This window comes from Aotus nancymaae, unplaced genomic scaffold, assembly GCF_030222135.1.
Source record: "Aotus nancymaae isolate 86718 unplaced genomic scaffold, 86718_ANA_hifiasm-v0.15.2.pri h1tg000002l, whole genome shotgun sequence".
NCBI classification, from domain to species: Eukaryota; Metazoa; Chordata; class Mammalia; order Primates; family Aotidae; genus Aotus; species Aotus nancymaae.
The window spans coordinates 25,133,307-25,146,570 of record NW_026988413.1 but is presented as its reverse complement, the minus strand read 5'-3'; the positions used below and the strand labels follow the sequence as shown (position 1 = coordinate 25,146,570).

Genomic DNA, 13,264 nt, shown 5'->3' with positions numbered 1-13,264 from the left:
AGGTTGTGCCTTCTGGATGCAGATGCTGGGATGATGTTTGGTCTGTGAGATGTTGTTAGGGATCAATACCTCTGAAAGGAAGAGGAGAAAGTAGGACTGAGAAGAGGCAGAAGCTGAACTGAGTTTGTCACTCAGGCCCCCAAAAGCTTCGGAAGCTTTGGAGTGTGAATTGCCTATCAGGACAAAATGACCAGGCCTCTGAAACCTGTGCCCCTCTCAGTCCCCTGATGTGGCTCAGTTGAAGCTGAACTTGAAAGAGCTGTTAGTTGTGGGGTGAGGAGGGGAGGATCTCTACTGACCACAGAAAGGGAGATCTCAGGGGCACTTTTCTACCACAGTGGGGACATAGGAGGTCAAAGAGTCCTATGCAGAAAGTCTAAGGTGTTGATGCCTTCATTTAACGGGTTGGTGCCTCTGATACCCTGTTGTGGGGTGAAGTCACTTGCACTCCAGTGAGCAAGTCTAGAACCATCTTCTTCCAACTCTCAGCCCACGCCCCTTGCAGCTTTCCTTGTCAGTCAGTGTTCAGAGCACACATTTGGCTCAGTCTCTCAGCTGTGGGGTAATCAAACCCACCACACTACCTTGTGGAATTTCCAGGAAGGTAAAATCAGGTACGTTAGCTTTATGCAAATACAATACTCTGAATGACTCAAAAGGAAAAACAGGATTATTCCTAGGTCAAATGGGGAATTGATAATACAGCAGTAATAATTATTAGGAATGAATGGGTTTGAGTGCTAATTCCACAGGTGCCTCACTAGGAGTGTTTGAGCTAATCATGTTTTTTATATTCTTATGTCCCATGCATCTGATTCACCACACATTTGCTGAGCACTTAGTAAGTGCATAGCACTCTATGGGATACAGAGAGGGAGACAGGAGGGTACTAGCCCTGGAGAATATTCCTTCCCTTGCAGAGGCAGGACAAGCTAACACTTGCACCAGGCAGCATCTGAGCAAGATGAGGGCAAAGGTGCTGGGCCCTGCATCAACCTGAGCCCTCCAAAAAGCACTGCTTCCCCACGTTTCACTCAAGGGCCATGAACTGTCTATTGAGCAAACTTTTAATGAAAAATAACGGTTTAACCAAAAAGTCAATATCAATTTCTCTGCCCCAAGTCACAAAGATTTTCAGTCCTTCAAACTCCATCTGAGCATCTGTGTCCAGAAGCTCAACCTGCAAGACCAGCTCTCTCCTCTGCAGACTTATTTCTAACCCACAGCAATTTGCCACCATCTATAAACAGGACCTTCCCAGACCCTCCCATAGAATAACAGAAAGGGACTGTGATTCCTAGGGTGAAACTGGGTGGCCTAAAACAGCAGAAATGTGTTGTCTCCCAATTCTGGAGGCCAGAAGGCTGAAATAATGGTGTAGGCAGGGCCATGCTCTGGATTGCTGCTACTCCTTGGTGTTTTAGCAGCTGCATGACTCCAATCTTGCCTTCATCTTCACATGGCGTTCTCCTGTGTCCCTGTATGTTCACATGAATGTTGATATGGTTTGGCTGTGTCCCCACCCAAATCTCATTTTGAATTGTAGCTCCCATAATCCCCACATGTTGTGGGAGGGAACCAGTGAGAGGTAATTGAATCATGGAGGCAGGGTTTTCCCATGCTGTTCTCGTGATAGTGAATAAATGTCACGAGATCTGACGTTTTATCAGGGAGAGTTCCGCTGCACATGCCCTCTTGCCTGCTGCCACGTAAGACATTGCTTTGCTCCTCCTTGCCTTCCACCATGATTGTGAGGTCTCCCTAGCCATGCAGAACTGTGAGTCAATTACACCTCTTTCCTTTATAAATTACCCAGTCTTGGGTATGTCTTTATTAGCAGTGTGAGAATGGACTGATACCACTGTATTAGTATGCGCCAGTATGACCTTATCTTAACTAGTTACATCTGCAATAACCATATTTCCAAATAAATTCACCTTCTGTTGTACTGGGGAGCAGGACTTCAATGTATCTTTTTTAGGTAAGACATGATTCAAAACAGGAAGGCAGAAAATATATTAGCTTTCTTGTAGACACAGGCCAGAGGTAGGTGGGTGTGTCTAACATGGGGGTGTTTTTCTGTGAGAGTGTGTATAAGGTATACCATAGCTCCAAATTGATGGAACACCAGAATATGCAGACTTTGCCAAACATTGACATTGAACTACTATTCACATTTTTATTTTCAAAGCCAATTATTTAAGTACAATTGACCCTTTACTGAGACTAGCTCAGCCGTAGAGAACCCCACCCAGGTGGCACTGAAACATTTGAGAAGCAGACATCCAGACAGAACAGCAAAGTGGGACTATCTGGGGGCCAACAGCCTTCCGAGCTGAGGGCCTCCAGGACTGACTGCATTCTGGGCTGAGGGCCCCGAACAGCCTCTGACCCACATATTTATTCTTTCTAAACAGGTGATGATTATTAACAAACAGATGTTCAGTATTTTCTCATAACACAAAAATAAACCAGGTAAGCAGCTGGTGCCCACTTATCACTGATCACAGACAAACTAAAAAGTATTCTCCATGAGGGAGTCATGTGGGCAGGGTCACATATCCCATGCTTAAAGAATTGTTTTCAACCGGTGTATGATATACATATACTATTCTGCGACTTTAGAATGCCCCAAGTAGTTTTCCACTTGGGGGTGGGGCGTGGCTAGGTTTTCCTTGCCGCTGTTCTTCCTAGTCAACAATATATTGTATCATACACTCAGCATTTCTCAGCAATCATACACTTAGCATTTCTCAACAGCCCTCAAACAATACAGGGTTTAGGGGTGCTGAACCCCACGCAATTGAAAATCCAAAAATAACTTTGGTTCCCTAAAACCTTTACTACTAAAAGTCCATTGTTGACTGGAAACCTTACAAATAACATAAGAACTGATTAACACATATTTTGTATGTTATATGTACCTTCTACAGTATTTTTACAATAAAGCAAGCTAGAGGAAAGACATTGTGATTAAGAAAACCTTAAGGAAGAGAAAATATATTCACTATTCGTTATCATAACATTTTTATCCTTGTTATCTTCACGTTGAGGAACTGGGTTGGTCTCGCTGTCTCGAGGTGGCAGAGCTGGAAGAAAATTCACGTCTAAGTGGTCCTGTGCAGTTTAAACCCATGTTGCTCAAGCTCCACTGTAAAAGCATGTGTTGATGATGGCCTCAGGCACAGCTGGGGCATTCTTGCCTTTCAGACGAGGATGCTAAATGTAGCAAACACTTTATTGAGGGAAGGCCATAATTAAAGAAACACTGTCCCGAGAACTGAGCTGTGAAAAGGAGTAGATGTAATGAGTTTGTTCCTTTTGACCTGCTGTGGGTATTTGCTGGCATTTTGTTTTTGGCAGCATAAGCTCTTCCCTATCTAAGCTTGTGATTATGTCTGTGTATTAGTCTGTTCTCATGCTGCTGATAAAGACATACCTGAGATCGGGAAATTTACAAAAGAAAGAAGTTTAATGGACTCACAGTTCCACGTAGCTGGGGAGGCCTCACAATCATGGCAGAAGGCGAAAGGCACCTCTCACATGGTGACAGATGAGAGAAGAGGTTCTGTGCAGGGGAACACCCCCTTATAAAACCATCAGATAGCATAGGACTCATTCACTATCACAAGAACAGCACGGGAAAGACCCGCCCCCATGATTCAATGACCTCCTACTGGGTGCCTCTCATAACATATGGGAATTGTGGGAGTTACAATTCAAGATGAGATTTGGGTGGGGACACAGCCAAACCATATGAGCGTGTGTGTGCACGTTATGTGTATGTTAGTGCATTGGTATTATTCATTCCCATCTCTATTTTTTGTTGGTGTGTGAGGTGTGAGGGGGGTACGTAGGGAAGATACCATGCATTTGAAAGCTCTCTCCAAAACAATGAATGTCAAAAACTACATGGAGGCCGGTGGGCATTCTGACCCTCGGAGAAGGAGACAAACAATGGTGATGTGCAGAGTGGTGCTGACTGTGCCCTCTGGCCGTACCCCTGAGCCTGGAATGAGCAGATCTCTTACCTGGCTGCTGCTCCTTTCTGGGAAATGCCTTCCCTGTTCCCAAGAGATGCCCTGACTCAAGGGCACTTTCCAGAGTGGAACTTTCTGCTGCTTCCTAAAGTTTTTCTGGGCTGCCCTAGTTGCTAAGCAATACTGATGCTCACCAGAGGGGCTGCTCCTGCTCTGGGCGAGGGTTCACCATCCCATCTGCAATTTAAATTCCCTGACAGGCAGAGGCAGCGGAGCTGTTCACTGGAGACTGCAAAAAGTTAGATTGAAATACAGGGAATATCCAATGCCTCGAGCCCTTCGTAAATTTTCCTTTGATAATAACTGGGAGAGAGATGAAGGAAGAGGGAGTAAGAAGGCACCAGAGAGGGGAAAGCGTTGCAGTTTAGACCTACACACTGAATTTACCTTTGATCAGTGTTCCCCATTCCCCCTTTGCCCCAGTGTGTGCCCATTCTCAATCCTCTCTCTGGACTCTCTGGCTCTCTCCATTCATCTCCCTTATCCCAACTTGTTAGTAAGCTCCTGAGCTTCTGAGTATCTCTTTTTTTTTTTTTTTTTGAGACAGAGTCTCTCTCCATCACCAGGCTGGAGTGCAGTGGCACAATCTTGGCTCACTGCAACCTCCACCTCCCGGGTTCAAGCAATTCTCCTGCCTCAGCCTCCCAAGTAGCTGGGACTACAGGCGCACACCACCACGCCCAGCTAATTTTTTTATTTTTAGTAGAGACGGGGTTTCACCATGTTGGCCAGGATGGTCTCTATCTCTTGACCTCGTGATCTGCCACCTTGGCCTCCCAAAGTGCTGGGATTACAGGCGTGAGCCACCGCGTCCGGCCTGAGCATCTCTTTTGCTTTTTCCATGGCTGTCTGGACACGAAGAAGCAGGGACAAAGCCACTCACTGGTTAACAGGACCACACAGGTTCCACTGTGGCCAAGTCCCCAAGGGCCCCTCTCCTGGGGCAGCCTGCAGCCCTCCAGGGCCCGGCAATGAGAAGCCCCCTTGGCAGTGCCCAGAGCTACAGCTGTCTTGACAATGGCTAGATAGTCTGTTGGGGCCCCAACTGAAATTCTTGGGGGCACCCAGGCTCCTCGGAGTCTAGCAGAGCCCCAGGGAAAGCTGTGCCCCTCAGCCTCCTGCAGCTGATTTGTAGTGAAGGTGGTGTGGAGCTGGGCTGCATCATCTCTTCAATTTCCCAGCTCAGATCTACGAGGCCTCAGAATCAGGCACTGCCAAGAAGCTTGTGGAATTTGCCTCTCTGGAGAGTGGATTCTGGAATCAGTTCTCTCCTCCAATCTTTCTCCTCTCCCATTTCACTCTTTGGGTCCTGTTATTTTAGTTTCAGTATCTTCCAACTTAAAAAAAATTCTCTTTCATTTATTATTCTCCCTATTCTTTTTTTTTTCTTTGAGATGGAGTCTCGCTCTGTTGCCCAGGCTGGAGTGCAGTGGTGCAATCTCAGCTCACTGCAACCTCCGCCTCCTGGATTCAAGCGATTCTCCGGCCTCAGCCTCCCGAGTAACTGGGACTACAGTGGATGTCACCATGCCTGGCTAATTTTTGTATTTTTAGGAGAGATAGAGTTTCACCATACTGGCCAGGCTGGTCTCAAACTCCTGACCTCGTGATTTGCCTGCCTCGGTCTCCCAAAGTGCTGGGATTACAGGCGTGAGCCACCACGCCCAGCTGACACCACTCTTAAGTCATTGAGCATTCCATGTTCTGCCAAGGAAAAAGACTGACACAGCTGGGCTCAGGACCTTGCAGTCCAAGGCAGACAACTGTGACCAAGACTGGCTCATAGAGACAATGGCTATTCCCACTGACACACCACCCTTGGGCCCCACCTGGTGGCCTGAGGACATGAGAACCTGACCTTGAGGAAACCACACATGGTTCCTGCCTTCCAGGAGCCTTCAGCCTTCAACTGCATTATCTGTATCTAATGTGCTATTAAGATTAGGGTTGACAGACAAAAGTACAAAGATCTTGGGTGTGGAGGGAGGAGTGAAATGAAGCCACTTCACACTTACTAGGGGGGCTATATCAGGGGGTCTAGAATCAAGAAACGGAAGATAACAGGTGTTACTGAAGACATGGAGAATTTGGAGCCCCCATACAATGCTGGTGGGAATACAAAATGGTGCAACCTCTGTGAATAGTTTGGCAGGTCTTCAAAAACATAAACACAAAATTACCATGGGATCTGGCAATTCTACTGCTAGGTAGATCCTGAAAAAAATTGAAGGCAGGGATATTTGCACATTAATGTTCATAGCAGCAGTATTCACAATAGCCAAGAGGTTGAAGCAACCCATGTGTCCATTGATGGATGAATGGATAGTAAACTGTGGTATATCCATACAATGAAATATTATTTAGTCATAAAAAGAAAGTAAATTTTTACGTATGCTACAGTATGGACAGACTTTTTGAAAAGATTGTACTAGGCAAAATATGCAAGACACAGAAGGACAAATACTGTATTTTCCATTTATATGAGATACCTAAAATAGTGAAATTCATAGAGACAGAAAGTAGATTGGGGTTATCTGGGGATGGGTACGGAGTTTGTGCTGGGGATGATAAAAAAGTGGTGATAGTTACACATTATTGTGAATGCACTTAATGCCACCAAATTGTATGCTGACAAAGGGTTAAAATGATAAAAATTAAGTTATGCATATTTTGCTATAATAATAAAAAAGAGTGGCATGAAGCATCCGGTGCGTTGAGGGGAGCTGGGAGGAACTCCTTCTCTGGTAAGTGGGAGGGTGAGGAGGGTGGAGGCAGCCATCAGACTGTGAGTGCTGAAAGGCACCGGCCTTGCTAGCCGGCAGGGCAAAACGACACCACGTGTGGAGATGAGGCTGATAAATTGGACTGAACGTTGAGCATGAGTGTGAATCCGTGCCACATATGATATTGGGAGAGGAAGTGAGTTATTTGGGTCACCAGGTAGAAGTGAGTAGGGTCCTTAGAGAGCGTGGACTCCTGCTCTTAATCTGCAGATGACAAAACCAAGACCCAGAGATTTCCCCAGGGTGGAAGGAAAAGAAAAAGGAGGATGAACGTCTGGTCATCCCATGGGGTGTTTGATTTCAGCCAAATGACATTCTTCCCAGACCCCTCCCAATATTGGAATCAATTTCAAATGAAATTCTGGGGAGGAGCTGATGGGGGACGATGGAGAGGAGCTACCAGACCAGAGAGGGGCCTGACAGGGAAGGCCTTACCATAGCTAAAAGGCGGCAGTGGCCTGGAGGGCATATTGATCAGGGTCTGCAAGTGTTTTTGTCCAGCTTGTCTGGTTTCCATCTCCTGCCACATCCCTAGTCCTTCCAGGGACAGTCGCCTCTCACGTCTATTCCAAGTGGAGCCTTGGAGACCTGCAGCCATGGCATGCTCTGTCCCCGTGGACGAGAGAGCAGGGGGATAAATAGCCTGGACCTGTTCACCTGAACAGCTTGACACCAAGAACAAGGAGCTCAGTCCAGATCTGAGGGTTTGAAGGAAGGAAACTTGCTGGAGGGCAGGTGTTATTCTCGGAGCTGCAGGTGGAGGACAGGAATCTTAGCATCCGTAATGCCCCTGGAGCTGGAATTGTGACTGGATTCTCTCTCACAGTGTCCAGTGGCTTGCCTTTGTCTCTCTGCTCCTCATGCTTGCCTTCTTTCTCCAACTGTTCCTGTCTCCGCTGTCCTTCCCACAGGAAGCCCCAGGCAGTGGTTTCCGAGGCAGGTGGCTATGGATGGATTCCAGCCATATTCAAAGCAACTAGCCCTGTTTTCTCAGGTGAGCCACATGCGCTCTCCTCCACCATTTGATCTTTATGCTGCTCATGCATCTCGTTACAAATAGTTCAACCTTCCTCGTGCTGACTGCAGCTCTGGGACATTACAGTAATGTGCCCATTCAAACCAAGTGGATGCAAAGATCGCTATAGCAGCTTTTAGCCACGGAACATTTAGCCTTCAATAATAGCGTTTCGGGTCCCTCGGGGACATTCCTCCGCACATGCACCTGGGATGCCTTTTTCCTCCTTCCCACCACAACCCCCAGAGCTAAGGAGGGACAAGCGTAAGTTTTGTTGATGAGGAAACAGAAATTTAAGTAAGGGAACATCACACAGAAAATTAGAGGGTTAGGCCTGATAGGACCATGATGATCACGATAATAATAACAACAGTAATTTTGTGCACCTCTATGCTGCTTACTGGGTGAAGCAGTTGACTTGCACTGGGATAGGTTTTACAGCCCCAATTTCTGGATGAGGTCAGTGAGGCTGAGGGGTCAGTAGCTGACCTTATAGCTCGTTCACCAGCTCCTTCCAAAGCCTATGTTTGTGATCTCTCCGACAAGGAAAGCAACTCAGGGCTGGCTCCACGGATATTCTAAAATCAGAGAGAACTTCCTTTCCATGCCACTTCCACGCCCCTATGCTGGGACCCTCCTGCTGGTGCTGTCCGGGGACCTTGTCCCTGCTCCCTCCTGCCTTCCTTGAGCAGGATTCCCCTCACTCCCGTCCTGCTCCAGCCCCAGCCAGTGTCCCTGGTGGATTTTCACTGAATATGTTGCCCCCACCACCAACGGCATTTTTATTTGCACATCCTAGGGGATGCCTTAAGGATGGAGTCCCTGGGATTTTCCAGAGGCAAGAGGGAGACACTGCACAGTGGGAGTCCCAGCAGGGGCGAGGAGCAGGGGAGATGGCATGTGGCTCTGTCTCCACCTTCCTCTCACCACTGCCCGTTTCTGGGGAAAGACAACCCAGCCAGAGCAGGGCAATGGCACCACCGTTTGCTAGTGCTGTAGCATATCTGGTCCGTCAATGAATTTTCCAGGACATGAAAGGTCCATTTAATAGGCCAGGAAACTGAGCCATAGAGAGGACACGTGACTTAACACAGGGGAAAAGAGTGGTTGAAATGGAAGCAGATCCCAGGAAGCCTCCTTCCTAGTCGTGTACTCTTCCTGCGGAGACACCATGCTTTCAACCAAGCTCAAAGTTGCCAAAGTGAACATTTTAAAACTTTTCCCAGGGCTCGAGAGATGGCCGAGTAAAATCTCCAGACACTGCGGCTCCCACTGGCTCCTTATCGGGCCATTCACTTCATGGGCACAGTTTGGTGGTTGGAGAGAGAGGAACTTCGTGGAGAGGACAAAGGATGGGAAGGAGCCTAAATCCCAAATGTAAGTATTTTGCCCTAAATCCCAAATGCAAGGATTTTTGTCCTAAATCCCAAATGCAAGGATCCTCTCCCTCTCCTCACAGAGTTCAGCCAGCCCCTCTTCCTTCTCCTCCCAGATTCTACTCCCTCCTGAAACCTCAGAGCACCCCAGAAATAGGAAGGCCTCTGGTTGTCTTCCCGGCGGCGGCAGGCTTTTTCTAAGCCGTTTTCTCCGGTGGCGCGGGCGGCTGCGGGTTCCACGCTCGGGCTCTGAGCGGGGCCGGGCCCGCGCTTCCTCCTTCCAGCAGGAGAGGGCGCGCCTGTCCTTGGAGAAGGAACCACGCGGCCGCAGCCCCTTCCTTCCTTGCCTTCAGCGTCAGTACTGGCTGCCTGGGGACCGGCGCGGGAAGCCCGGAGCAGTGGCTTTGCGGAGGGTGACCCAGGTGGACGAAAGAGCTCGCACACCGTGTGTCCCCAGGCCAGCCTCCTCCGGGAGCCTCCGTCATTTGCTCCATCTCCGGGAAGCAAAGGGACTTGGGTGTGGCACAGAGAGCAGGGACGCAGCAGGCGGGTCACCTGGATGTGTCCTTACCTGAGGCCAGGCCACATCTAGGCCTCCCCGCACGCCGTTCCCATAGGAGTGCCACCAGGACCCACTCCAAAAAGGAATGGAAGGCGAGGGTTTGTGAGCAGAACAGCACCCTGGGAGTGCAGAGCCAGGGACCGGTCCCGGCGGCCTTGGCCAGTCCTGGAGCCTCTCTCTGTGGCCAGTTTCTGTGTAATACAAGGACACTGAATGAGGAGATGGTCCCTAATACCCCTCCCAGGGCCAGCATCTGGGATGTCATGCTTATGTCGTCTTGTTCTTCCTCTCTGTGAGCTCTGCCTGCTGGACAGAGTCCACTAACGTGCCACCTGCCAGAGCTGGGCACGGAGGGGCCAAGTCTGTCCTCTGTGAAGTCACATGAGACACCCGAGAGCAGCGGGATGGGTCCTCCTGTGTCTCACCTCGCGTTCTTCTTGCTCACGGGAAACAGGATCCCTACCAGGTTTCCATCCTAGAGACAGTCGATGTGACTGTCAGCCCAGGCTGCACGGGTTGATCATTTCACCCCCGGTGATCTTGGTTGGCTGCACTCACTAGGTGCAGCACCTCTGATGTGGGAGGCGGAGGTAGGTCGGGGGAAGCGCTTCCTTCACCCAGGGCCAGGTTGTGGGGAAGGCTGGAAAACACATGCTCTGGTACAGGCTCTTCTGTGACCTATCTTGTGCATGTGGGAGAAATCCTTCAGCATCCCTGAGCCTCAGTTAGCCCGTCCATGAAATGAGAGGGTGGAGATGGTGTCCACGTCCCTTTGCTGTTTTGATGTATTCACTTGGTGAATCCGAGTCAAGCACACCTAACCTCTGCCTCTCTGGAGAAGGGACATGAAGGAGGAGGAGGCAGGGGGCAAAGAGAGACCATTTAGGAGGAGAGCAGAAGTCAGACGGGAGAAAGGGTGGATGGGAGGCTGCACTGGGTGGGTTTGCACCTGCTCAGAGGTGGGCAACTGACCTTTGAGGATTGTGCTTCCCTGCACTGTGTGGCGTGAGATGCTGTGTGTAGGGGAGCGGGGGTTCTGGTGAATTAGGAGAACATATCTTGGTAGAAATCCAAGTGTGCTCTCTGTCCATCCATCTAGATAGGATATAACCTCTCAGGACATTCAGAAACTGAAAATAGAGCATGTATGGCACTGGAAGCAAGGCTGTGTGTGTGTGTGTGTGTGTGTGTGTGTGTGTGTGTGTGCATGATGTGCAGATGTGCATGCAATAGAAATGCAGGCACCATGCAGGCTGCATAGGTAGGCATCATCAATAAACATTTATTCGGCACCTATACTCAGAAACTCACGCACATTTACAAGCCAACATATCCTGCTATACACATGTACAAAAAAGATCACATTGACCCCTAAGGCAAAGGACCGTTTGCTTGAAGAAGCTTCTCTTACAAGATATTAATAAAATACGTAGGCACATTTTAACTTTAAAAACTCTGGAGACGGAAAGAAGGAGGGTGAAGAGACGGGGTTTGGAGGGAGGAATGGGTAAGGCAGGCCTAATCACAAAGCACTTAGCCCACGCGTCTGGGCCTCCCTGTAAGCACCATATTTCACGATACCTTCAACCTGATTTTCCAACTCATTGAAAACATTTGCCAGCTGCTGCTGAGTGACTCCATTTACTGTATATACATGGGCTCGCTCCAACGGGGCCCCCTGGAAGGTAGTCCCTAAGGAGAGCTATAGGTGGAAATGGAGTTGGAGGCCCTAGATTTTGGAATTTTGATTGGGGGGTGGGAGAAGGCAGATGGGGGGCATCACCTGGGAGCGGGAGGTGGGGCAGGCCAGGAGGCATGGTGGGGGTTCTGGTAACTTCGATGGGCACATCTTGGATAGGAATTCTTTGTGGTGGGGAGTGTGAATGAACTTTTTTTCTACCTACATCACCCCATGTGCAGACTCAAACATATAGACATGTGAAATGAAATACAGGGATTTCATAGTACCTCCCAGGATGGCTTCCAGGAACTGGTCCTCTTGCAGCTGTGTTAGCTGTCTGCCTCTGCATTGGTGAACAGAGGATCCCTTGCAAGACCCCATCTGTCATAAACACCACCTCCATGGGTCTGCCATGATTCCCTCTGTTCTCTCCTCTCAATCACTGTAATTTGGGTCCCTAATGCTGCAGGCTGCTCCTCTCCCATTTTCCCCTCCTGTCCTTTTTTTCCATCCTCCTCTGCCTGTGACAGAAGCTTCTGGAAGAAAGAGAAGGCTCTCCTATTAGCAGATTTGTATGAATAGCTGGGTTTGACAGGGTGCTGGCAGGCTGAAATGATAGATAGCACTCCCTGGAGGAACCAAGAAACTGAGCAGCTAAGTTGTGATTCGAAAGCACAAGAGAATTTTCAGGAAGGTGAAGGCTGGCTGTTCCTGGTGAGGCATCTGGGGACCTCGTCAGCCACAGGTCAGATACTGACCCCTTCGGCTGGTTAACTCAGTCCATTCCCATTGTAGTCTGTAATCAGTCCACAGCCTGGGGTCAAAGTTTAGCAATTCTCCATGTTTTTCCCACAGAGAGAGGAGATGCTCTGGGTGGGTTTGCACCTGCTCAGAGGTGGGCAGCCGACCTTTGAGGAACTTGCTTCCCTGCACTGCTGAGGACCCTCAGCCCATGGTTACAGACCCCTCAATCTTTGCCTTCAACCCCAAAGCCAGACCCAGATCTGTACGGGCTGAGAGCAAATCTTCAGGGAAGGCTTTTGCCTTTGTAGCCATGCCAGTCACACCCCTAGGCTGTGGGGCTGGACTTTTCCAAGTCTGGCTATATGGGGATCGCATCATTAGAACTCATCTATATTACCCAGATTCTGTGATTCAAGGATTAGCCAGGTGGCGTGGAGGAGGCCTGCTCCTTCCCCGCTCCCTTCCCGGGACATCTGCCTTCAGGGTCTGATCTGCTGTCGGCCCCTCCTCCTGGCTCCTAAGCTCCCAAGCTCCCCAACTTCACTTAATCAGCTTCCTCTGCTGCCTCTCATTTCCAGCGGCATGTGGCTGCCCTGGGAAAGAGACTTGGCCCACAGCCTCACAGCGATTCGGAAGACGCTGAGTGAGGACCTCTGTGGCCCTGCTCCAAGGATCACGGGATGACCTGTCCCAGGACACTCGATCCTGCCTGCTGAGGCTGGGCTCCAAGGAGACTCCTGCCATAGCACCAGCACATTCTGCAGAAATGTTTGAACTGTGTTAATAAGTAACAGTACCTATACAGTTACCTAGATTTGCCTGAACTTTACTGGGTAACTAAACAAACAGACCTATTACGTTCGCAGAAAGGCCATGGTACAGAAGACAAACCGAGGCTTGGTCACCCTGAGGATCAGCAGCCGAATCGTTTCCTGTAACAAATTTCCCGCTAGAGAGTCCCTGATCTCTGTGATGCAGTATTTCCCTAGTTTTTATTTCTACTTCAATGAGGCACCTCAGTGTAAGTTTCCTTTGGGAAAAGAAAATCACATGTCCCCACAGC

At 49.1% G+C, this 13,264-nt stretch overlaps 1 long non-coding RNA gene across 1 annotated transcript in view; it reads left to right on the top strand.

Moving 5' to 3' along the window:
- The window catches only part of LOC110568912 (uncharacterized), a 303,666-nt gene that overhangs the window by 82,519 nt on the left and 207,883 nt on the right, over positions 1-13,264 (top strand). Inside the window, exon 2 of the long non-coding RNA XR_002479079.2 lies at positions 9,065-9,215. This is a non-coding gene — a long non-coding RNA (uncharacterized LOC110568912). The remainder of the gene's footprint in view (positions 1-9,064; positions 9,216-13,264) is intronic.